Here is a 27,522-nt window from a genome sequence, read left to right as displayed (position 1 = left end):
CAGATTTCAGTTTTCCACTCTGTGCGGAAACAGTTATTGCTGCGGGAAGGTGGGAGGGAGACCCCTGATTTGTGTAGAGCCAGTGAAAATACTTCGTAGTGCCTTTCACAGAAGGCTCCTATTTTCAGTCAGATCCACTGTTCTTTTTAAAAGAACACCCTGACCACTCTTCTTACAGAGTAAGCTAAACTTCAAATCACAACCGTCCAAATTCGATCTGCATTTTCCGCTTAGTCACCTAAGCCTGTTTTGCGTAGTTGTTGCAAATAGAATTGCAATAATTGAAGTTTAAATATTTGAGATACAGATGTACTTTTATTACTTTAATGCGGTTCATCATGGACGAATATATGTCGCCAGAAATTCTTTTATGTTCCCCTAGCACTATAACGGCTCTAAAAATACCTAACATGTATGGGTATTAGAAAGTTGCCCTGTGCAAGACTTTGAGTCTGACCGTTCTTTCCTTTGGCGTAGAGTAGTGGACGGTTTTAGCGGGACACGAGACCCGCATTTGCAAGAGGTAGGCTTTGCGCGTACAAATTTAGGGTTCTGAAAGATGGTTATATGGATTGAAACTGGAGAAGGAAAAGTCCTTTCAAGAATAGCGTATGCCAATTTCCGAGCTTAAGGACGGTTTTTATCTTGCCGAGTTCTTAATTGCTCGTGTAACCTCCTAATAAAAAATGTTCCGGGTTACGCTGCCATGCGTGTAAAATATCCTAACATCCTTTAAGGTCTTGACAATCTCATCAGACGCGCAAAAGGCAAGAAATCATCAGAGACGAAAAAGGCTTTTATTGTCTACTTGCAACCTAATGCATTCCGCGGGCCTCAACCAAAATTCTAGTAACTGTAGCGGAAGGGAAGACCACTTGTCGAGTAGACAACACACACGCGTTAAACGCCCTATTCACCAGTTTAAGAGAAGAGCGACGCGTGGTTGCACGAGCAAAACGTGACGGGCTTCCAATCGCTGTCAGTGCGCACCAGTTCTAAAACATGCAGAGGGACCATAACATGCAAAAACTTCCCGAGCTTGTGCAGGGTGCTTTTTTCGTCCTCTTATTTGAAGACACCAAACATCGAACGTTCTCACCTGGCAGTCGGGCTGTCAATTTATACACCTTTGCAGAAGTAAGACCGACGGGATGCCCTGAGACTTATTTAAGAGAAAACCTGCATGGAATTGTAAGGAATGCGATTCCTATTTTGACAATGCCAGGATAAAAATACTTCGGGAGCTTTTTAGTATAAACACGGAGAATTGCGCTGCGCAAAAATGTTAGGGAGGAGTCGCTGTCCGTCCGGTCACTTAAAACCGAGTCTCTCTGCATCAGATGTTCGAAGGAGATGCAGCGAGATGGCTGCTTGCGAGGGATTTGGTCACGCTTCTTTGCGCGAGAGGCTGAGTCGCTCGGCTTAGCCCATTTGAGGGCCCCAGATGCCCTTCGCCTTTCTCACGAAAATGGGATGCGTTGGAGGTCAGTTAGGCTCCTCGGGTTTACTGCAAACTAAAGTGTCATGTTCAGTAAGGGAACGGTGGCCTGAAATATGCTAGCTTTGGCCAACCTCCTATAGTCGCGGCCCAAGGCGGTTGTTTTCAACCGCTCTTCCAGCGCTCCGAAGTACAATCCTTAAAAAAGCCCCTTGGAAAACCACCTCCGCACTAGTTCAAAAGCCTTTGAACTGCGAGCGCAACTCGGCGTCGCCAATTGAGAGTGCGGCGTTGTTTGCTTGCAGAGTTTTGCTAAGCCGGCGGTAGGTAATTAAGAGGCGGAAAAGAGCAAACATCTTCTCTTGGCTTTTGTTTACCTAGTAGGTGGGCCTGACGCCAAGGAGGACGCTTGACCGCGAATCCTAATGTCCTGCTCTGCAAGCTAAGCAAAGCTTGCAGCCCAGAAGTGCGAGGAAGAGGCAGAGCCCCGGCGCGGCTCCCAATGAACTTTTTTGGGGAAGAAAGGGGTGGGTGGAAAGGTGCTGACAACATAATAGCTGTATTCCCCGCCGCAAAGCTTCATTATTACAACTTTGTAACTTCCCAGAGAGCCTCTCTCTCCCCACCCACCCCCCCAAGTTGCGGGGGCGCGTGCGTGCAAGGTCGGCATTTTTTAAAAAAATTATTTGAATTCTCAACAAACGCGCGCATAGAAAAGCGGCGGCACGCTCCATCCAGTAACAACTAGACCCACACCCAAGGGGAGGGCAAACGCGAGAAGCGGCGCGAGCCTCAGAGAGGAAACGCGAGACCCCGCGCAGCTGCTTTTGAAGCTGTTTTTACGCTGGCTGCTTGGTTTCATCGAATTCCTGATTGCCTAGGCCCAGAGTCGCCGAGTCAGCGCCGCCCGCGGAAGAATATCAGCTCCATTCAGAGAAGCTGCTGTTGTGGCTTCTTTCTCGTGTGTTGCTTTCTTCGAAACGCCCTCCCATCCGGCGGCTCTTCTCGCGCGTCCAGGTACTGACGGCGTCTCTTCTGGCAAAACACTTCTTCGCCGTGGCGCTGTGTTTGCGTGCTTGGGGCGAACAATTCCGCTCTCACCCGCTTCCCCCGCGGTCTCATCTGCTTGGGACTGTCTACGGAGCGTGCGCTGTGGTAAGATTCCCCTCCCCCCACCAAGTCCGGGAGTTGACTACAATAGTTACTTTCAATCTGTTATTTAGCTTCCCTTCTCCCTTCCTCTTTCTTCCGGTGCTTTTTGCGGCAACAAAGTTTTCTCCAAGCTGCTCGGAATGCGGAAGGCTATCAGCGTGACTTAGTTCCAGGTTTGTTCTTCGCAGGTGGCATATGCTCCTCCCCTTTTTACACTTAACCCTTCCCCCCCACACTTTACTGATTCAACTTATTTGTAATTTCCATTTCTAAATAATATAGAGAAAGCTGGCGTTTGATTTTATACGCCGCATTGTTTTCCTGGAGAGACGTAAATGTAGAGAACGTCGTGATTCCGAAGTTTTCTTTAAAACGCCCTCTCGTGTGTTAGGGTACACACTCGCGCAGAAAGAGTTTTTGTGCATCCGTGGACTTGGATGCATTGCGCTTTGATATTTGGTGGATAAACGCTCAATTAACGCCGTAAGACGGATGTACGGGCGCATTTAACGTGCATCTGCACCTGAGGGTGGTGTATTGGATGCACACCTGAGGTTTAAAGGTTTGTGAACTGTCGAAATCAACTACCGAGGGTGTAACTAGTAATATACTGAAGTAAAAGGTGCACCTTAAACACATGTTAATTTCTCACTTTCTTGGTTCTTCAACCTGTGAACGTTTAGTGTGATTTTTCTGAGTGTGGGCTGTGTTATTTCTCAAATTGCTTCTATTGTCATTTTCTGTCCAGGCAGTTCTCAAGATATTTAAATCTAAATCAGCTGTGCTCTTTGAGAGCTATGAGACATTTATCTTTTATACCAGGCTTTTTAAGCAGATAATTGGAAGGCCCAGTTTTAATACTTGGCCACATCCAGCATGTTTCAAAAAGTACACCATGGTTTTTCACTGCCCACTCTGGCTAGAATAAGCCATTACATTTCTGGATTTTTGTTTATCTCATTTGGTGGTTAAAATAAACTATTGCATTTCTGGATTTTTATCTACTTCAGTGCATTTTATTGGTGAATCTCACATCTTTCCCCAGTGTCTTGGTTGGGTTTGCTGGAGACTGTTAGCCTTGAACAGTAACAATACAGAATGCTAGCCTAAAACAAGTGATTAATAAATAATAATAGTAGACCTAGGTGGAACTCTTGAGGCATGATTCTTCTCCTGAATTTCCCTCTTGAAATTCAAGATGTAGAAAGTAGTGAAAGTTTAATTCTAACAGCTTTTGAGGTCTCTAGGTAAATGGCTGTAAGGCATGTTGGACTATGGAGTTCTGAGTGTGAAAATAGGAAAGGAAAAATAAAATGCTCATTCCTTTTACTCAAGTGATTTCTCAGACATTAAAAGTCATACTGTATATGGATGAATAAGAAGATTGGCCAGATTTCCCAAGAAACTAAGCTAATTGCTTGAGGCAGATTCTGTTTATAAGTAACTTTCCACTAAAAGTATTTTATCAGTTATTTAATGGCAAGACTTAAATAATATATGCTTGTTTTGCTGTTTTGGGAAGATTTCAGGCTTGTGCATTCTGGTTTTTTTTCAGCTTTGATAAAATTTTGTAGCCTGTCAAGGAGAGCCAAGAACACAATAATGGCACGTGCAGACAAATGCACATGAATGCGTATTCAACCTGGGAATAATAATTAATTCTAAAATCAAACTCATGCCCTACATTTTAGTAGATATGATGGCTGGGAATCATGGGAATTGAAATGTAGTAAATCTGAAGTCTTGAAGAGGCTGCCATACCTAGTAATAATTTGGGTTACAGATAACATTACTTATTGGAGACGATTTGGGGAATGGGGAATAAAAAATATTTAATTTCCAGTCATAGTTCTAATATATAAAAATTGGGGAAATATAATGGAGGAGAGTAATCTTTACTTCGGAGTTATTTAAGGTTTATGTTTGGGCAGGTGTGAGCAGAATAGTAATTTAATATTCAATCCCAACTTACCTCCATATGTATTCCTTGTACATTCATTATTTTCATAAACAGGAATTTTAAAATGAGTATTTAAAGGAATTATTTACCATTTTTATATTAGTTTACGATTCCAGAACTAAATCCAACTGTCTCTGAAGAAACTAACTGGCATTTCTCAAATATTTCAGTCAACTTTATCCATTGTAATAATGTAGACCAAATGTAGATTGGTACATTTTCATATATAAGGGAACAACTAACACTAAGAATTAATAATCATGATAAATTGTTAAAATTCAACCAATAAGATATTTTGTATTTAAGTATAAAATACATACTTATGTACTACTTACTAAGTATGTACTACATACTAATTATTAGGCCAGTTAAATGTGTTAAGATTTAAAATAATTTTACAAAGAATATTAAATGATGTGAATACTCATTTTTATAAACCAGACCTTTCTTAGTTTTTAAATTACTATATTTAGCTGATCATAATGATTCAAAGGCCAATCATTAATTATTTTTAGTTGCACACCAGAATTTAGTAGCAAAAGCAAATGTTTAAAATAAATTACCATTACCATTATTTTTGTTGGTTCTTGGCATCTAATAAGGATTCTAAATGACAGATGATTGATAGGGCTGGTAATGTTGGAACTATAAACTTTCTCTGTTGAGAATCAATGCATTTTAACACTTTTGTATCTTAATAATAACCACACCTGGAACCATCAGTCATCAAATGTATCAGTGAAAATAATTTGTAGGCTATAAGTGAAATTCCATCTAATACAAATTCCATTCATAGTACATAAAGAAAAGAGTTGTAAAAGAATACCTTTATAATAGCTTTTATGTATTACAGTATAGTAATATATCAGGCCAATAACTTGCCTATCTTGGTTGAACCAAACTGCTTTAAGTACAGAGTTTAATCATTCTTTCTATCATATGTATGTATGATCTTTCCATTATACAATTAAACTGCTAATGTGAATGTGAGAATATGTTCTATAGTGCTGTAAACGTCCATCTCTTCTTCAAGGTAGGCTTTCTAGATAATTATGAAGAACTCGAGAGTTTATTTTTAAAATAATGTGCCTTGCAACATTTCGTGATTGCATAGTTATAAATTTTGGAATCTCACCTCTGATGTCAGAGAGATTTAATTATATGGTAATATACTAAGAAGATATAATGGGAATAAATCATGATTTCTGGAATGTATAATTCAGCTATGGCTGCTTAGTAAAAGTTGAGCCTTTGTTAGTTAGCACAGGTAAGGGAGATGCATGAAAAAACATGGTTGAGTTATAAAATGGAAGGCAAGAAACTATTGCTATTATCAAAGTTCTCCGCTATTGGCAGTGAATTTCCTAGGGTTGAACTAATTCAGGACTATTGGGTACATCCATGGGCTTTTCTGTGCATTATTTATATATTCTTCTGTGGATTAGTGATATAATTTATTTGAAAGATACATTGGAAATGAGAATTAAGTCAAATAGAAAAGTACTTGTTAAGATCAAGAAGAAACTTCATGTATTTGTTGTTATTTTTCCAAGAAGTGATTTAGAAGTTAGAGGCTCTTGATATAGTAAATGTGTAATGAATATGGTTTTAGATGGTCATTCAGAACTGGCTTTATACTTCTCAATTAAGCCAAAGTACTTGTATTTAATTAAGTTTACAATTTGGTCTTGTTAATGTTTATTGGACGATAACAACATTATTTTAAATGAAACTTTCCTGTAAATACAAAAAGATATATACTTTTAAATATATTTAAGATCAAAATGTTCAGTAGTTTTAATTAATAATAAGTAAGCTAATTTTGTTTTCCTCTTAAAGTTAACAAATTGCTTGATTGTTTTGAACACTAAAGTTAATTAATATCTGTGAAATACAATGTTTGCTAGGCTAATGTTAGAACAGTCCTATTATAGACACAAGAACAGAATGAGTATTGTTTATTCAGCACTCTATGTCAGATTTGAAATGTGTTTTCTTTGGATGCCTGAAATAATTTTAGATATAGTTCATATATCTAAAATTATTTTAGATATATGAACTAAATGCTTAAATAGGGGATGCATTGCAAATCATTGTTAAAACTGGAATACGCTATGTGCGCACTTATTAGGTAACTTGTATTTTGGAGAATTACTTTTATTATTGAACATTTACAGAGGTCTCAGTAAATCCAAAATGTTAATAAATCTCAAATCTGAATATTTAAGAAAGTGAGGTTTTGCTTTCTTAGGATATCTATGTTTGCACAATTATTTGGCAACTATCAGTGTGCAGAATTATTATGCATCTAAATGAAAAATGAAAATTTGACTCTCACTCATTTATTTGCACCTGTTAAAGCAAGGAAATAAACAACAGTCATAAGCTTTCCATTCATGGAATCTGTCAGTTCCTTGATCTGTTGATGATCAACTTTTTGTGCAGTAGCAACTGCAGCCTCCCAGACAATGTTCAAACAGGTGTACTGATTTCCTTTACTGTAAATCTTCCATTTAAGTAGGACCCACAAGTCCACAACAGGGTTTAGGTCATGTGAAGAAGGGGGGCATCTTTAAGGCCTTTACTGGCTTAAAGATGCTCCCCTTCTTCACATGGAGTATTTTGCTGCATGCTATAGAGCATTGTTCTGCATGGTCTTCTTGAAAGATGCAGACTTTTTCCTGTACCACTGCTTGAAGAATGTTTCTTCAAAAAATTGGCAGTAGGTTTGGGAGTTGGTTTTGAGCCATCTTCAACCCGAAAAGGTCCAACTAGTTCATTTTCAATAAACCCGAAAAGGTCCAATTAGTTCATTTTCAATAATAACAGCCCATACTAGTACCCCACTTCCATCATGCTGGCGGAGTTGCAGTGAAACTCTCTACCCATTAATGATCCAGCCTCAGGCCCATCCACCTGGTCTGTCAAGAATTACTCTCATCAATCTATAAAACCTGTGCACATGCATGCGCACTGGCCAGCTGCTCTCTTCCAGGTTCTGGTGCACACATGGACAAAGACCAGCTGTCTGGCACATGTGAATGCAGGAACCTGGAAGAGCAGCTGGCCACCTGCTCTCTTCCAGGTTCCAGCGCTCCAGCACACACAGGCTCCAGTTTCGGCACGGTGCTGGAAAGGTTAGCTGTCACTGCTTTAAGCACTAAACAGTTTGTATTTCTGGACTCTGCAGGTAGGTTGCAGTTTTGGAATATGACAGCAGTGAAGGATAATGGGTTCCTGGTTCCTGTCTTGAATGTGGAAGAATAGAAAAAGTTGCTCCTCCTCCTGTCATAGGCTGTAGTGAAGCATGTTTGTACAATGAAATCTATACCAATTTGTGGTATTCACATGTTCATCAAGTTTGTCTTGATTCCCATGGTGACAATTGTATGCCTGTTACTGAAAGCATTATTACAAACTAAGTATACCAGTATGGGACTCTATTATTGGACTGGATCTACTGGATCTAATCCAGTCTATTGAAATGTAAGGCAAGAAGTCTGTTTGCTACTTGTATTTTGCTAGAGGATTAACATTTTAAAAATTTAGAAGAAACATGGTCAATAACATGGTCAACATCTTTAAAGCTTTAATATTTTAGAATAATACCTAAAAATAGATAATTTTAAATGTTGAACTGTTGTTTAGAAGACTTGTAGGTATCTTACTTTGAGAAGATTCTAGTGGTTGTGCTCCTCTGAACATAAGTTATTTCCAATAAATGCTGAAAGACTTTTAACACATCTAACAGAAACAGAATTGCTGCATTTATGAAATGTTTCCTTTTATGTGGAAAAAATGAAGACTATATCCTTATAGAAAGCTGAAAATTAAATTTAGCTCTGTAGATAATACTTCCTTGTCAAAATATTTGAGAGCATAGAGAAAGAAAGAAAAATAAAGAAAGAATAGTCAAAATATGTTAATAGAAATTCCAGGTGGTCAGATGATTGCTTCAAAAAAGAAAACTAGCAATTGAGAAGCTTAATTAAAGGAAAATTGAAGCAACAGTTAATAAAATATCTGTGTAATTCTCTAACATTATTGAGAATAAGTTAAAACTCCTTTAAATAGAATTTGAATAAAATGCAGATATTGGATTTTTATTTGCCAGTATAATTAAAAGTACAATAAAAGAAGCTTTTTTTGGAAAGTGGAAATCCTGCTTACATCATGAAAATATGAAAAACTACAAATTCTGCCAAAATATATGTAATTTCATTAATACAACTAGGGGAAAGAACATGACTTTTTAAGGATCCTATTTATAGGACCCTTGAAACAACCGATAAAATCTAATAGAGAATCAAATGGGAAATGCTGCCACACTTTATAGCAAAGATGTTAAAGGATTAGTAAGGGATGGGGAGATTTCAGAAAAGCTGAACAAACACTTTGCATTTATCTTTGCAACAGAAGATATCTATTTAATCAGATAGAAGAACATGAATATTTTTTTCTTGGGATGCTGCCAGAACAATGACTGAAAATAAATGATGAAATAAGGGAGTTTGATGGGAAGTAGAAAAATTAAAAAATAATTGAGTCAGTGGATTTAAACAGTAAACATGAAAATGTGATATTGTTGATTTTCAAACTAAAATATGCTATCTGTAACTAAAATTGGTTCTTCTACTGGAAGATAGACAGTGTAAATAGTGTTTAAACAAGATTCATGGGAGCTGAGAAATTAGAAATCCACTAGCATAATATCTGGATTGAGTAAAATAGTAGAAAAGCATATTTAGTCTAGAATTGTTAAATATATTGAACAAGTCTACGGAGAGGGGTGGCATACAAATCCAATAAATTATTATTATTATTATTATTATTAATAATAATAATAATAATAATAATAATAAGCTTGATGATGAACCAGCATGGCTTTTGCAAGAAGAAAATGTGCATCTTGGACATTGTGTGCTGATTTGGTATACACTGTAATTGGATTTCCAATATCTTGGACAACATCTTAAATATTTTTATAGAAAAAGAAGTGGGAATAGAATAAGAAAATGTCTTATGTCAGGGGTCCCTAAACTTTTTACACAGGGGGCCAGTTCACTGTCCCTCAGACTGTTGGAGGGCCGGACTATAAAAAAAACCTATGAAAAAGTAAAATACCAATATAAAAATAATGCATCAATTAATATATTTCCATAAATTATACTTTTCTATAATTTTATTCAATATTTCCAAGCTCAATTAATTTTCAGGCACTTAGCATTTACTATTATTAACTTTCATCAATCTTCTACATTTCCAAGTATATTTTAAATTAATAATGCAAACTTATAAAATCATACAGTACATATCATAAACCCCTTGTTTATCATATTTATCTTCCATTAATTTTACCTATGTAATTCTATAGTTCTAAAATTCTAATCCAATTTTATGAATTAATACATCCTAATATTAAACAACACTTAAATATATCTTTTACCAATATTCCATAGTAAATCCATATTTAATAATCAATCATCAAATTTCTACCATTGTTCTAATTTCTGGGTACCTCTCCTGTCTCTCCTCCTTTTCTTTCTGATTTGTTTCTCATTTCTCCCTCTTCCTCCCTTTTTCTCTCATTCCTTCCCTCTCTTCTCTCTTCCTCCTTGTGTGTGTGTGTGCGCAGGGCTTGATGTCAGTGGGCCCCTGCTGCCCCGGCAGCAATCTCCCGACTGTCATGGTCCCCGCCCCCCAGCAACAAACTGTTAACGCCGCTGGAAGTCACCCGCGGGCTGGATAAATGGCCTCAGAGGGCCGCATCCGTCCCGCAGGCCATAGTTTGGGGACCGCTGTCTTGTGTAGTATTATATGTTAGAGCAATGATTCTTAACCTTTTGTTCACCATGGACCGCCTTCAAATACCTGTTGTGACCATGAACCTCCAAGACTTAATTCAAGATTTAAATCATAACATTTCTTTAAGTCTCCCCCCCCCCCCCGTGATGACATCACCCCCCAAGTTCTTCAAACCACAGGTTGAGAACTACTGTTACAGAATAATGAGCTTTGGACATAAGCAAAATTCTTATAACAGAAGAAATAAATGGTGGGATCCTGAGGAATTGGAATTATCTGAACTAAGGATGAAAAATCCTTCAGTCAAGCTTTTATGGATTAAAATGCAAACCTAAACAAAATATAAAGAACTCTAGTTTAGAGCAGATGAGAATCAATGTAACTGAAATATGATTTGCTTCCTCTGTCTTGGAACCTCTATTCTGGCACTTGCCAGCTGTGGAATTCTGAGAGCTGAAGCCGCCACTGCTGGGATGTCCTGAAGTGCTGGGATTTCCCTGGGAATCCCCGCCTCAGGACTTCCGTTGCCAGCCAAAGCTCCCTGTTCTTGCATTACTGGGATTTCCCTGAGGCTACCCTCGCTGGGATTCCCTTCATTTTTGCTAGCGCTGCTTTGAATCCCAGCGACAAACTCCCCTCTTCCAAACTGCATGGGAAAAATGAGCACAGTGGGGGGGGGGGACAAAAACGGGAGGGAAAGATTTATGGAGCTCAAGAGAGGAGAAGGTTGTGAGGAAGATGAGCACGGTGGGGTGGACAAAAACGGGAGGGAAAGATTCATGGAGCTCAAGAGAGGAGAAGGTTGTGAGGAAGATGAGCACAGTGGGGTGGACAAAAACGGGAGGGAAAGACTTATGGAGCTCAAGAGAGGAGAAAGCTGTGGGGGAGATGAGCACAGTGGGGTGGACAAAAACGGGAGGGAAAGGCTCATGGAGCACAAGAGAGGAGAAAGTTGTGAGGGAGATGAGCACAGTCTGGTGGACAAAAACGGGAGGGAAAGGCTCATGGGGCTCAAGAGAGGAGAAAGATATGGGGGAGATGAGCAGAGGACAGGGACAAAAATGGGAGGTAGGGACTCACGGAGCTCAAGAGAGGCTCTTTTTGCCTTGCTTCGTTGGGACTGCCACTTCTTTTTACCGTTCCAGGGTATCGGGGAACAGCAATTTGGCATGCCTCATCACTGTTCCGACCACAGTCCTAAGATCCCTTACGTGGTGGACCTCCCCCGCTGTGGACAAGGGATCCCCTTCAGGTGTCCAGATCAATTGACCATCATCACAGATGCTAGGGAGCCCACGCTCAGGGCTTGATAGCCCAGGGCACGTGGTCAGCGGAGGAGGCTTCCAGACCTATCAACTGGCTGGAATTTAGAGCAGTGTTGTTAGCCCTCAAACAATTCAAACCTCACATCATCAATCAACATGTACTCATCCTCATGGACAACACAGCTACAAAGCGCCATATTTGCAGACAAGGGGGTACCAGGTCCAAGGCCCTGATGAGGGAAGCCCTGAAACTGGGTTTCTGGGCAGAGAGACATCTACAGTCCCTGTGGGCCGACCACATTTCAGGAGTTCTCAATGTGCAGGCAGATTGGCTCTCAAGGTCGACTCTGGATCCAGCAGAGTGGAGCCTTCATCCGGCTCTGTTTCAGCAAACCAGCCTCAAATTCGGTCACCCATCGCTAGACCTATTTGTGACCGCAACCAACACTCAACTCCCTCGATTCTACTCCAGGTTTCCATCCCCGGGAGTGGAGGCAACAAATGCACTCAGAATCCCCTGACCTCGAGGGCTGCTTTATGCTTTCTCTCCAATTCCAATTCTCCCAGATGTGATCCACAAGATCATCCTCGAGAAGGCCCAGGTGATACTGTTAGCTCCTCACTGGCCACGCTGGCCTTGGTTCGCGGACCTACAACGTCTGTCCGTCCAGGACCCCTGGCAATTCCTCGTTTTGGAGGATATGTTGCAGCAGGGAGCCTCTCACCATCCAGATCCGGAGTGGTTCCACCTCACTGCTTGGCTATTATCCGGCGCAACCTAGATCTACGAGGCTACGACCTGGACACTATAGAAATAATACTGAAAGCCAGGAAAGTCTCCACCAATAGAATTTACGACCACACCTGGTCCAGGTTTGACCAATGGTGCTCACAAGAAGACCAATCGCCCCTGTGCATTCCCATTCACAGAATCGTAGCCTTCCTTATAAAAGGTTTCCATCAAGGCCTCTCAACTAGCACCATTCGCCGTCATCTAGCCTCTCTATCTTCGGTCCTAGCAGGACCCTGCAGACAACCACTCTGATCTTTCCCGGAAATTCAAGAAAGTTTAACAGGTCAGGCCTTCCAAGGTTCACAGATACCTGTCCTGGGACCTACCACGGGTTCTCCATTCCCTCACTCAGGCACCATATTAGCCCCTAAGGTCAGCATTCTTCAGGTACCTATCTTACAAGGTAGCATTCCTGGTGGTGATAACATCTGCCCGATGCATTTCGGAATTGGCAACTCTATCCATTCACCAGGATCTATGCCAGTTCCATACGGACAAAGTAGTCCTGCGCCTGGACCCCACCTTTCTACCCAAGGTCAGTTCCATGTTCCACAGATCCCAGGACATTGTGTTGCCTTCTTTTTGTTCCAATCAGAACCATCAGCTTACGGTCAGATGGCACACCTTAGATCTCACCAGAGCACTGAGAATCTATATCCAACGGACAAGACCCATAGGTCAGAAGCCCTATTCGTAGCCTTCCATCCCAGATCCCTGGGTTCCAAGGTATCCTCAACCATAACAGCCCTTGGATCCGAGGGACTATCTCAAAGACTTATGAGTCAGCTTCCCTCAGCATACCCAGAGGTATCATAGCACACATCTGCCGCATGGGCAACTCAAAGCTCCATTGGAAGAAGTCTGCAAAGCAGCCACTTGGGCCTCTCCAAACTCTTTCATAAGGCATTACAAAATTGACTCTTATGCTTCAGCGGATGCTGCCTTCGGCAGAAGAGTCCTCCAATCTGTTATCTCTCACGATAGCAAACTAATCCCTCCCTAGGTACTCATCTATTGGGTATGTCCCACGTGACTGCTGGACCCACTCCTTCAGTATGGAGAATAGGCATTGATTGCTTACCTGAACGCCTCTTCTCGTATGCTGAGCAGGTACAGCAGTCACTTCCCTCCCTTTTCTTCTATTCTTACTGTGGTTATATCTTAACCTGTATTTTTCCTATCATGAGAGTTGAGCACTATTTGAGTCACCACACTTGAGCCTAAGTTTACGGATTCGCGAATTCTGGGGAAGGGGCAGATCCAGCAGGCTTTTAAAAGACTAGAGTTGGTCCTCTGCGGATTGGACAGCGAGCAACCCACATGACTGCTGTACCCGCTCAGCATACGAGAAGAGGCATTCAGGTAAGTGATCAACGCCTATTCTAGGATGTTCACAAATTGTAAGCAGGAAATACTTCTATGATAGTTTTGAAAAGGGACATCAGTTATTGAATATGGTGCAAGTTAGTTCATACACACCCATACCCCGTGGCCCACTGTGGATAAACATTCAAGTGCGAAACTGAATGAACTAGTTTTTTAAATATATATATATATATATATATATATATATATATATATATATATATATATATATATATATATATATGTTTTTCTTATGTCGGATGCAGAAGCTTTACAATGCAGAAGCTTCCCAGATCGAATCCCAGTAAAGAAAGGGTGTGGCTAGCTGATGAGGCCTAATAAGGCCGAAATGGATCTATCCTAGTCTCCCTTAATTTTAAAATTCCAGCTAAAAACATTTAACATATATATATATATATATATATTTGTTTTGGTCTTTTAACATCTCATGATGTGAGCATTTGCTTTAATACATCCATATAATTCATATATTATAATCCATATAATATATAACAAATAATTCCCTCAACACTGTCAGACTTTTTACTAAATCTGCACTTCTATTCTACTAGTTTTTCTCATCATTCCTTTCACCCATTTCCTCCCATGTTGACTGTATGACTGTAACTTGTTGCGTATATCCTAAGATTTTTATTAATATTGCTTCTTCATTGCTTATTTGACCCCTATGACAATCATTAAGTGTTGTACCACATGATTCGTGACAAATGTATATTTTATTTTATGTAAGCTGAGAGCATATGCACCAAGACAAATTCCTTGTGTGTCCAATCACACTTGGCCAATAAAATTCTATTCTATTCTATTCATATAATATACTTAACAATATTTTTGTTTTAAAAATAATTACAATTCATTATCATTTCATTTTCAGTGCATCTCTCACATTTCTTCTTAATATCTGTCATTTTCCTCTCTTATTTTATCCCTATTTTAATGAACTAGTAATTAGGCTGTCAGAAAAACTCTGTAAAGTGTAGATTTCCCTGACAAAAGTATGCCATATATGAAATAAATGATTGAATCTCTTCAATTTTTAAAAATCCTCTTTGTTTTCAAGAAGAATTTGGAGGAATAGGAGGCTCCAAGAAATTATATGGATAATTGCATAGGAGGAGAGGGTTTTCCCCCCACTTTCCAAATTCTCCCTCCTGGTGAAATTTCTGTAGTTGTTATTTTCCCTCCAGCTACTATTAATGATGGAGGAGGAAAAAAAGACAAATACCTTCTCATAATTAAAATGACTACATAATATGCTTCTAATTAAATTGCCTCCATAATTTGTAACCTGATGCTAAGATTTCTAGCTAGAAAATAAGAGTCTTAATTAAAAATTCACAGCCTGAGGTACTAGAAACACATGCTATTTCAATTTTTATGAGTCATTGTTGGAAAGCAATACTGGTCATGGCTTGGTCCATGTTTATTCATGAAGTGCTAGCATGTAAATTTTGTTATAGAGAAAATTTCTATTCATTTTGGGTTGGATGAAGAAGACCTATTTGCTGTCCTTCAAAAGTCAGCTATCTCAAGGAGTGGCATTTGAAGGTTTGCTTTTAGGAACTGTACCTGAAAAGAGAGACCTGATTAGGAAGGTGGGTTTTGGTGGAGTTAAGTAAACTTTCTGAATTAATGTTTGAAATTGCTCCCCTGTCTTGAACCAAATTTTCCAACTTTCCAAATATTTATTGTTTGGATAAGGAATTTGCTTTGAGTTCTTTCTTTTATCCATTGCAATTTTACCATTAAAATTTGTCTATCTAGTAGCTGTTTGCACTGTTACTGTTTTGAAACACTATTTAAGCTCTTACATATTATTGTTATGGTTATATATTGTAAATTGTTTGCAACATATAGTACTGTTTAATCAATGCTTCTCAAAATGTGGTCCTTTCGGAGTACCTCATGCCATCCTTGGACCTGCAAAACCATTATTTGCTAGAGTATGTTGAGAAAATGTAGGTCTACAGCAGTGCTTCTCAAATAGTGGGGCGCACCCCCTGGGAGCTGTAGAGCGATGCCAGGGAGTTGCGTTACCCTGGGAAACATGCTTTTTTTTGCCACATGGAATAGGACACATGTCCTACCTGACACTTGTACCAGTACCTCTGTTGTGTTCCTTGGCGTTGTATCCAGGGCAGCCCTTTCTAAAAGAAAATGTCTTGTGAGTTCAATCAAACTTCTAGAACTCGTAAGACATTTTCTTTTAGAACTGGCTGCCCCAAATCAATGCCAAGGAACGCGATGGAGGTGCCGGTACAAATGTCAGGTAGCACGTGCATCTCATAATGGGACGCAATTTGGTGATGGCAGGTTGGGTGGGGCAGGCCATGAAATGTGTATCAGCAGAGAGTGGGGGTTGCAAAATGTTTATTTCTTTCTTGGGGGGCATAACAGAAAATAATTGAGAAGCACTGGTCTACATCAACATTCCACAGCCAACTCACACTGGCCAACTTGCCATGGTTAACTTGCCATGGGACAACTCACCAAAGCCAACTCACCACAGGACAACTCAGCATGGCACTAATATCAAAGAAATTGATAGAATTATTAAAGAATAGATGCAAAAGGAGGGACAAAAATGAAATGTAAATGACAAAAATAAAAATAATTTTTAAATTATTTTAAATTGCATTGTTGAATTGTCCTACAGTGAGTTGTCCCGTGGCAAGTTGCCCAAGGCAAGTTGGCCCCAATGACTTGGCAGTGGTAAGTTGGCCATGGTGAGTTGGCCATATAATATTAAAATCCCATTGAAGGAGCAGTGAATGCATCACATTTATTTTTTAATGTAGTAAATATCAATAAAATACACCTCATTCAATAAAACTCTTTTCTGGTCCTACATAATTTATAAAAGTGAAAAAGGGTCCTGGGAGAAAAACAGTTTCAGGAGCACTGGCTTAGATTAGGGGTATCAAACTCTATTTCATTGAGGGCCACATCAGGATTGTATTTGACCTCGGGGCCAGGGTGAATGTGGCCAGGATGGGCATGGCCCGTTTGATGTCACTCATACCAGGAGGTCCTGTGATGACCCAAGTGCTCTGCCAGCGAAAACGGGCTTCCGAGCTCCATTTTTGACTGCACTGGTTCCTGCTACCCTCTGCCAGTGAAAACTGATTTCAGGAGGGCCGCCCTCCCAAGCTCTATTTTTTCTGGCAGAGGCACCACAGGCCAGTCATTTGCTGTTTCCAGGACCAGATCTAAGCACTGTGTGGGCCAGATCCAGCCCCACACCTTGAGTTTGACATCCCCGACTTAGATTCATTCAGATGAAGACATGTAGGAGGTGACAGTGACAGTTTGTTAAAATGAAGAATCTGCGAACAGATCTTTACAAATTAGAGCATCTTAACATTCAACCAACCTTTATAAAAGTACAGTACATATATGGTATCTTTAAAATTAACCAAACAACACTTGGAATACAGTTTTGGTCACCATGATATAAAACAGATGTTGAAACTTGAGAAAGAATGCAGAGAAAAGCAACGAAGATAATTGGAGGACTGAAGGCTAAAACATAAAGAATGGTTGCTGGAATTGGGTATGTCTAGTTTAATGAAAAGAATGATTAGGGGTGACATGATAGCAGTGTTCCAATATCTCACGTGTTTCCATAAAAGAGAGAGTGTCAAGCTATTCTCCAAATCAAGGAGAGAAGCAACTTAGAACTAAGGAGAAATTTCCTGATGGAAATTAGAACAATTAATCAATAGAACAGTCTACCACAGAATGCTCCAATCCTGGAAGTTTTTAAAAAGAGACTAGACAGCCATTTGTCTGAAATCATACAGCGTTTCCTGCCTGAGCAAGAAGGAGCACCAAGGGCCCTTCTGTTCTATTGTTCTGTTTTTATTTTGAAAAGGTAACTGGACTGATTTTTTTGAGGAAACCTGTAGCAACCGAGCCCCATTCAGGTCAGACCGCCCTACACATTAAAAATCAAGATGGTGGATGCCGTTAGAGACAACAGCACCTTGTGGCGGGAAGCCTGATGCCCTCTTCAAGGGGCAGAAGTGCCAGTGCTGGGCCTGCTACAACCAGATCACCTAAGAGGAGGGCAACTAAACAGCTTCATTCTAGCAAAGCCCCAAAATCCTGTAAATAAGTTGAGTGGGAGGCTCCGCAAAGGCATAAGGCCCTATACATATACATACACTGCTCAAAAAAAATAAAGGGAACAGTTAAACAACACAATATAACTCAAAGTAAATCAATCTTCTGTGAAATCAAACTGTCCACTTAGGAAGCAACACTGATTGACAATCAATTTCACACGCTGTTGTGCACATTCAACTTTGTACAGAACAAAATATTCAATGAGAATATTTCATTCATTCAGATCTAGGATGTGTTATTTGAGTATTCCCTTTTTTTTGAGTAATATATGTGTGTGTGTGTGTATATATATATATATATATATATATATATATATATATATATATATATATATATATTTGCATTTATTACATCTATTTTATTAATCAGCCTTAATTATAAATTACTAACTTGTGCTTCTATGTTCTAGCCATTTATAAAATATGTTAAGATATTATGATTTAAGAGCTGACCAGATGTAAAGCTGATGCAATGTAAGCTGTTGAGAGATCGTAAGAGAAGGCAACTGGAAGCTAAGGCAGCTGGAATGTGATGCAATGTGAATGAGGAAGTAGGGTTACTGCCACTTAAAGAAGCTGGGTAAAAAGCTGCCTGTGTAAGGGAAGCCATTAGAGGGCATTTCCCTTCTCCTGTTCTGTTCTCTTCGTGTATTCTCCTTGCTCTTCTCCATGTATCAGTAGCTGTATGATAAGGTATTTAACCATGTATAAGTTTGTATATACAGTATTTAGATGTATATAAAACCACTATTAATTATCTAAAGCCTTGGTTCCCAACTTGTGGGGCCAGGCTTCATAGAGGAGCAATTATATTTTTAATGGGGCATTTGGAACCTTGTTGACCTAGTTAATGGCCTTTTAGGCTTCCTCCACATGAATAGTTCACTTTTTGAATACAGTGGTACCTCTACTTAAGAACATAATTCATTCTGTGACCAGGTTCTTAAGTAGAAAAGTTTGTAAGCGGAAGCAATTTTTCCAATAGAAATCAATGTAAAAGCAAATAATGTGTGCAAACCCATTAGGAAAGAAATAAAAGCTCAGAATTTGGGTGAGAGGAGGAGGAGAAGAAGAGGAGGAGGACAGTCACTGCCCAAGGAAGACGGTGAGGTGAGGGGAGTCAAAAAAAATCCAAAACTTTAAGGCTTAAAAAAAAAGAGGGACTCTGAGGTGGTGAGGAGGAGCACATGCCTCCCATACACCTGGCGTGAGGCTGCCTCCCATACACTGGGGCAGAGAGAGAAACACAGGTGGGCGAAAGGGGGGACCTCCCACTCCTTTGACCGAAAGATGGTTGCCGCTGCTACCAATGTTCCCTCTAATTTTTTTCGGTGTGGGCGGAAAAGTATAGTGTCTGAGCAGCAGTCCCCTTGGGACTGGGCGGCATAGAAAAAATAAATAAATAAATAAATAAGAAAGAAAAAAATCCCTTCTTTTCATTAAAAGAAATTAATAATTTAAAAAAACCAAAATCCATTACTATTAAAACTAAAACAACCAGCAAAACCAAAAACATAACTATTAATAAAAACAGGTCAGGGCTGGGGGTTTTTTTCTCTGTTATTATTTAGGTGCTTTTACCATATGCTTTAAATCAAGAGTCACTTCTCTCTCTGTTTCTCTCTCTTTCCTGTCATTCTCTTCCTCAATCATTTTCTCATTTCTCTTTTTTTCTCCCCTTTTTTCTATCATTTCTCTCTCTCTCTCTTCCTTCCACTCTTCTCTCTCTCTCTTGCTTTCTCTGTCTCTCTCACTCTTCCTTCCTCTCTCATCTCTCTCTTGTTCTCTCTCTCTCTTGCTCTCTCTTTCTCACATTCTCTCTTGCTTGCTTTCTCTCTCTTGCTTTCTCTCTCTCACTCTTTCTCTCTTGTTTTCTTTCTCTCACTCTTTCTCTTGTTCTCATTCCCTTGCTATCTCTTTCTCTCCCCCCCTCTCTTTCTCACTCTCTCTCATTCTCTCTCCGTTCTCACAGCGGAGACTGGCAAAAGTGATTTTCAATGGCGGGTGTGCACTCCCCATCCCCCTGCCAGCCCGCCCTGAACATTCAAAATAAGAAAAACCTTCGCTGGCGGAGCGGGCATTCCCGCTGCGGGAAGAGCCGCGCCCCAAGGCGAGAAGCGGAGGAGGAGAAAGAGGCGGATTGGGGGGCAGCGGTGAGAAGCCTGGGGCGCGAGGGGGCCAGAGGCGCGGGGGGTGGGGGCTGCCGTGGTTCCTTGCGCATCCTTGGAAAAGGGTGCGCAGGGGGTGTTTTTGGATGCATGCGCGCAGACGCGCGCAGTTTAGTGACAACAGAGGCTGCTACCTGCTTCCTCTTTCTTCCCATGCTGAAGGGCTCGCCTCGCCTCTCGCTTGCTCACTTTGTAACCTGCGCCTTTCATTCACTGTGGTGACTCCTTGGTTTGGCTGAAGCCGAGTTGATCCGGCCGTGGAAAAATGCCCCCTTTTGCCTTTTGCCCAGACTCCCCGGGAGGCAACCTCGCGCCGGGTGTATGGGAGGCAGTGTGAGGGAGTCACCACAGCGAAGTGGTTTATTCTTCCTCCAAGCACCCAGAGAAAGGAAAATGCTCTGTTCGCTCTGGGCTGCCCAGAGCGAAGGGAGCGTTTCTTTTCTCTGGGTGCTGGCAGAGGTTTATTTCCTCTCCGAGCACCCAGAGAAAGGAAAATGCTTCATTTGCTCTGGACTGCCAAAGCCTCCTTAAGCGCCACCGAAAGGCTCCTCTGGCAGCCCAGAAAAGCCCAATATGGCCAGGATTAAAGGGGGAATGGCAGGAAACTGGCTGTGCCTTCATGCCACTCTCAAATTTCCTGGGAAATTTTTCCAGGCTCAGAATTTTAGAGATGAGAACCACTGAAAAGGCTCTATGTACTGTGTGCTGTGTTTTGCTCTTGGTTTAGATTTATCTCATAATACTAATCACGCTGACAAAATAGGTCCCAAGTTAAATAGTACTCTGCTTCCTCTTTATCCTTAATTTTCTTCATTAACCTATCAATTTTGGCACACTCTAATATTTTCTTTATTACATTTTCATCTATAGGTATACTGTATTGCCATTTTTCCAATTCTATGCATACATAATTCTCACTGCCATGCTATTATTATCACATGTAATATTAAATATGTAATTATTTTATTGTATTTTCCCAGTAATATACTTAGTAGGAACAATTCTGGGTTTAGATCTATTTGTTGGGTTGTCATTTCTTCTAACCACCTTTTTATCTTTAACCCATATTTTTTCACCATTGCACAGGTCCACCTCATATGGTAATAGGAACCTGGTATCTGTTTTACATTTTCAGAACTCTTGCAATATGTTTTGGAACATCTTTGCTATTCTTGCTGGTGGCAAATGCCATCTGTAGAACATGTTGTAAAAGCATTTTTTATATGCTGTTGACATTGTTAGTTTGTAGTTTCTTTCCCATAGTTGTTGCCAATTGTCTAATTCTATAGTATATCCCATACAATAAGTTTCTTTTACATACTCTTTTAAAATTCAATAAATAGCTATATATTTTCTTTATTAATTGATCATCTGTCCCCAGAAATATCTGATCTAATTCTAGGGGTTCTTTGTAGAATCCATATATATCTACATTTTTCTTGTACCCCATTTTAATTTGGATATATGGTCACCAGTTCCTTGATGGTTTTAGTTCCTGTCTTGATTTTAAGTCCCCTTGTTCATTTAGGATATACTGTATTCATACCTTACAATTTTTTTTCCAGAGCATTTGGATGTATTAGTGCTTCCATTGGAGATAGCAAGACCAGTATTTTCATTAATGTTTCTGTTTGGTTTGATGTTTTCCCATACTGACAACAGAGCATATAGTGCCTTTGGAAATATCTATGTATTTTACTTTTCCCATATCACATAAATGCATTTGTAAGTTGTGTCCTTCTGCAGTCAATATTCTTTTATTCTTCGAATTTATCCACTCCTTTGCGATCACATTACAAGCAACTGCATTCTCCTTGGAGGGAGGAGTCGACAGTCAGGATGGGTTGTACTCGCTTGTTAGAGGCGTGTCCGAGTCATAGAAGTATAAAAAGGCTGGAACCGCCCACAGACCCAGTTTTTCTGACTCGCTTCTAACAGAGACACCTCGTGCAGCACAACCTACCTTGTCTGTGACTCCTTATAAATAATCTTCATTAGGTTAGTAATCCCAATTTTTAATCAGTTTAACTTGGTCCTGAGGAAGCAGTAGAGTGCAGTGACCTTTTGGTACAGCTCTATCTGCGGGGGGGTAGGGCTTTTTGGTCCTCCCCACCCCCACTGGCTCCTATTGTCTCCTTCAGCCATTAGGGCTGCCTTGGAGCCGCTCGCAGGCAAGCCATAAGCCTGGTGAGGGATCCTGACTGGTTACAGTCTGATTCCTTTTTGCCAACGTTGTTCCTCCCCCCTAGACACAACGTGCGAGTTTTCCTCACAGTGGCCCCTAATTCCCCCTGGAGCTGGTTACAGTTCTGGTTAAAAACAAAACAAAGGGGTTTTATTCTATTGTACCTTTGCTTTCCTCCCAGAGAGTTTTCAGACTCCATGCCAGGTTTTCCAGGAGTCTCGGGAGAGAATTGATAAACGCAGTTTCTTCATGACGCAGGAGAAATTCGGCCGGCTATACTGTATTATTAAGGCCTTTGGCGCCATCTTCTGGCCAAATCCTGCAACGGTCTCAGTAGTTTGCCCAGGTTTCTGGGTTTCTACTGTTTGACCAGGCTTAAGAAGGAGATAGCTATTTAAGGATTCTTCCTTTTCCAGAATTAGGGGCTAGGTTATTTGTTTTTCAGCATATATATATATTTAGCCCTTCCTTGCAAGACTCATTTTCAACAGTTTCCAATTTTTTTTTTTTTTCCCTCTCAGACCCCTGCAGGGGACTTTGTCTTGCTAAATTTTCCTCTGCTTTTTATTCCCCTTTCCCTCTTCCTTAGCTATCTTGTCATGGCAGACCTGGCTAAAGCAGGAGGGAAAAGAACCAAGAAATCTGTCAGGCCCTCACAAATGGATTCTGATCTCATTTCCCCCATTCCAGAGATCAGGGACCCGACCCCTCAACCTTCGAAAGCAGAGAGGCGTAGGGATCTTACTCTTCAACGCCTCCATGAGAAAGCAGCTAGGACTCTTTCCCCTACGTCCAGAATTCCTAATCAGGCTCCAGCTACTATTACCCCTTCTGGGTCCGCTGGAACTCTGGCTGCCAGCATTTGGGGCCCAGCTGGTTTGCCAAATCAAAATTTAAATTCAGACACTTCTAGACCCCCTGTTCCTCTTTCTCCTTCAATTCTCATTGTACCTCCAGTTCAACCTGATCCTTCCTCAGAGGTTCCTCAACAGATACCTCAGGCGATGCCTCCTCCTGAAGACCACCCTTCCTCTTCAACAACCTTTGATGCATCAGCCATCCAGAGGTGGATTGATTCAGCAGTTCAACGCAGCATTGAATTTAAGCTTAGCTCCTTACCCACTACCATTCCTTCTAGACCAGTACCTGCGCCACCAGTGGCCCCTCTTTCCCTTGCTGCCTCTATCCTCAGACCTAATCAAGATTCGTGGTCTGATTCCTCGACTGAGGACTCGGATTCTTACGACAAGGATCCTCCAGAAGGGGGTCATGCCGGTCTGTCTGAGGACGAAGAAGCTTCTCCAGCATTGTCTATATCAGCAGCCTTATTTCCAGCAGAATTATTTTGTACCATCTTGTTGAAGGCTCGTTCAACTGCGGGGCTCACAGCTCCGCCCACTCAAGCCCAACCTTCCGCTTCCCAAGTGGAGACCCTGTGGAATCCTTACTCGGAGGAGCAAGACATAATACCGGCCCCGCCACTCTTCGTAGAGACTATTACTAAGCAATGCCTAAATCCGGCGGCAGGTCCGGCTCCTTCTAATCTAGAGAAGAGATTTTTTAATGTAGCTCCGGAGCTCGCCTCTTTCCTAGAACCCCCCACTATAGACTTCTCAGTCCTTGCCCTGCATTCTTCAGAGAACCTGCCGGGAAAGGAGGAGGATCTTCTAAAGGGAGAAGACCGTAAAATTGATCAGCTCCTGCAGAAGAGTCATCAATCCGCTGCTTGGGCAATCAAAGGAGCTACAACCTCTTCCTTTTTCGCCAGGTCCATGCTCATCTATATCAGACAGTTGCAGGAACAGATTCCGGCTTCTGACATTTCAGCCCAACAAAGCCTGAACAAGATGTTTGCCACCTGTCAACTACTTGCGGACACTACTCTTTATACATCGCGATTTGCAGCCAAAACCATGGCCTCCTCAATAGCGGCCAGGAGGATGACCTGGCTGAAGAAATGGCAAGTGGATATTAAACATAAGTGGCGTTTTGCTACAGCAGAATACAAGGGTAAGAACCTTTTCGGTGATGTCCTGGAGCCCTTTCTCATCGATTCTAAGGACAAAAAGAAGATCCTACCCTCAAGCCAGAAGAAATCTTCTCAACGTCCATCTCCTTACTATCGTCGACCTTTTCGTCAGACCGATCAATCTTTCTCCTACTACAGAAGCTCAGCTCAACAGAGCTACAAACCTCACAATTTCCAGGACAAGAACTCTAGAGGCAAAGGAACCAAACGGCCCTTTCGCGGATCTGCAGGAAACCGTCAGGGCCGAAGAGGTAGGTGGTGATATCCCTCACCCCGATCCCTTTTCAGTTCCCATCGGTGGTCGCCTTGCTAAGTTTGCCTCCCATTGGTCTGCTATTTCCTCAGATTCCTGGGTTCTCAATACAGTGGCAAGGGGTTTACATTTGGAGTTTCTTTCCCCTCCCCCCTCTTTCTTCATTACCTGTTCTATTCCCAAAGATCCCTCTAAGAGGGCTCTAATGGACCAGGCCATACAGCACCTGTTAGACATTCGGGCCATTCAGCCCGTCCCCCCTGAATTTCAGGGCCAAAGGTTTTTATTCTATTCTCTTCCTTGTCCCCAAATCCTCGGGGGGCTGGAGACCTATTCTGGATTTGAAACGCCTTAACCTGTATATAAAGTATCACAAGTTTAAGATGCACTCTCTTAAAACTATTTTAGCCTGCATCAGAAGGGGAGACTTCATGGCATCTCTGGACCTAACTGAAGCCTACTTACATATCCTCATAGCTAAGGAACACCGTAGGTTCCTTCGTTTCGCCTATGCCGGAAGGCATTTTCAGTACCGGGCCCTTCCTTTTGGTCTATCCTCAGCCCCCCGGGTTTTCACCAAGATTTTATCAGTTTTAGCTGCCCATCTTAGATCTATACCCATTCGTCTTCAATTCTATCTGGATGATGTCCTGGTATTAGCGAAGTCCTTTAGACTAGCTCAGGACCACTTGAAGACCACTGTCGAGGTCCTTACAGCTCACGGTTTTTCTATTAATATTCAGAAAAGCCATCTCACCCCTGCTACCTCCATCCTTCATTTGGGTACAGTTATCAACTCCTCAGTGGGTCTAGTAAGTCTCTCCCCTGAACGGATAAGTAGCATTAGGGGGTTGGCGTCCCTAATCCAGGACGACCCTTTCCCCACCCTCTCTTCACTTTCTTCCTTGTTAGGGAAGATGGTTTCCTGCTTTTCCATTGTTCCCTGGGCTAGACTTCACTCTCGAGATCTCCAGTGGTTTTTACTTCCCTTCCAAAAGCTTGGACAGGCCCACTTGGCAAGACGAACCCATCTCCCTCCACAGGTCCAAAGATCCCTGACGTGGTGGAAGTCCGGAGCCATCGAGGACGGTACCCTGTTCCGAGCCTCTCCCACCGTAACCATCACCACGGACGCAAGTCTGTCGGGATGGGGGGCTCATTGCGGCCAGCAGCAGGTTCAGGGCCTTTGGGACACAAGCCAGTCTTCCTGCCCCATCAACTGGCTGGAGTTACACACAGTTTTCCTGGCCCTCAAGAGCTTCAGCCACATGATTGCCGGACAGGACGTCCTCATCAGGACCGACAATATGGCCACCAAGGCACATATCAACCGTCAAGGGGGCACCAGGTCCAGGACTCTGATGCTAGAGGCCAAGAAGATCGGCCTCTGGGCAGAGAGACACTTGTCCTCTCTCCGATCGGAACACATATCGGGGACGGACAACATACAGGCGGATGCCCTCAGCCGGACAACAGTAAAGCAAACGGAGTGGAAATTAGATCCGAGAGTTTTTCAGCAAATCTCAATGAGGTTCGGCAAACCATTAATAGATCTGTTTGCTTCCCCTCTCAACACCCAACTTCCCCGCTTCTTTTCCCGCTTCCCGTCCCAGGGGGCGGAGAACTACAATGCCCTCCACTGTCCCTGGCCCAGGGGACTACTGTACGCGTTTCCTCCATTACCTATCCTTCCCCAAGTCATCCACAAGATTTTGGAGGAGCAAGCGGAGGTAATATTGATAGCTCCCTTATGGCCCAGGCAACCCTGGTTTGCGGACTTAAAAATGTTGTCGGTGGCGGAGCCATGGCAAATACCAGTGAATCCTCAACTGCTCTCCCAGGGGTCCCTCCTACACCCGGACCCAGGCAGGTGCCGCTTGACCGCCTGGCTTTTGAGCGGAGCGTCCTGAGGAGCCAGGATTTTGACAACGATGTCATTGATTATATTCATAAGGCTCGCAAACCTTCCACGGAGCGTATTTACTCCTCTACCTGGAAAACCTTTTGCTCCTGGTGTGAGTCCCAAGGATTGTCTCCAATTCACATTCCCCTCTCAAAGGTCCTTAAATTTCTAAAACACGGCCTAGATAAGGGTCTCTCTCCGAATACCATTAAGCGGCAAACTGCAGCTCGTTCCTCCATCATCGCTTGTGACTCCTGGATATCCCTTGCCCATGTTCCTTTGGTGTCCAGATTCCTCAGGGGCGTTTCCAATTCGCACCCCCCTGTGGTCCACCGTTTCCCCACTTGGGACCTCCCAAAGGTGTTGTATTCGTTAACAGAGCGTCCTTATGAGCCTCTACAGGAGGCTTCTCTACGATATCTCTCCTTCAAGGTATCTTTCCTAATTGCCATCACAACGGCCAGACGGATATCCGAGTTAGCAGCATTATCTGTCAGAGAGGACCTATGCCTTTTTCATCAAGACAAAGTAGTCCTCCGCCTTGATCCGTCCTTTCTCCCCAAAATCAATTCGGTTTTCCACCGAAGTCAGGACATTATTCTACCAACCTTCTGCTCCCGACCTTCTCACCCTTCGGAACGCAGATGGCACACGCTTGACGTGAGGAGAGCTCTTCGTGTTTACTTGAAAAGAACACGGCCCATCAGGCAATCTGAGGCCCTGTTTATTTTTTTCTCCCCTCAAAAGATCGGCCTCAAAGCTTCTTCGTCCACCATTGGTCGATGGATCCGTGGGGCCATTGCCAAAGCCTATGACGTGGAGGGCGTCCAGAGGCCTCTAGGTATAACCGCGCACTCCACTAGGAGTGCGGCTTCTTCGGCGGCCTGGGCCACTCAATGCCCCCTGGAGGACTTATGCAAGGCGGCTACCTGGACCTCTCTCACTCCTTTTATCCGCCACTATAAGATCGATAAATTTGCCTCAGCACAGGCGGCCTTTGGGCGGAGGGTCCTACAACAAGTAGTGGAAGTTGCCCATCCCTCGGGACAATAACTTTG

General features: G+C 42.0%; 1 protein-coding gene across 2 annotated transcripts in view; it reads left to right on the top strand.

Moving 5' to 3' along the window:
• Positions 1–2,040: 2,040 nt before the first annotated feature.
• The window catches only part of FOXP2 (forkhead box P2), a 792,940-nt gene continuing 767,458 nt past the window's right edge, over positions 2,041–27,522 (top strand). For both annotated transcript variants that reach the window (XM_070755486.1, XM_070755485.1), the window contains exon 1: positions 2,041–2,593. The gene's annotated coding sequence lies outside the window, so the exon portion shown is untranslated. The remainder of the gene's footprint in view (positions 2,594–27,522) is intronic.

The sequence above is a fragment of the Erythrolamprus reginae genome, chromosome 6 (genome assembly GCF_031021105.1).
Source record: "Erythrolamprus reginae isolate rEryReg1 chromosome 6, rEryReg1.hap1, whole genome shotgun sequence".
NCBI lineage: Eukaryota > Metazoa > Chordata > Lepidosauria > Squamata > Dipsadidae > Erythrolamprus > Erythrolamprus reginae.
The sequence above is the reverse complement of the archived record's forward strand: the minus strand, read 5'-3'. Positions and strand labels throughout refer to the sequence as shown.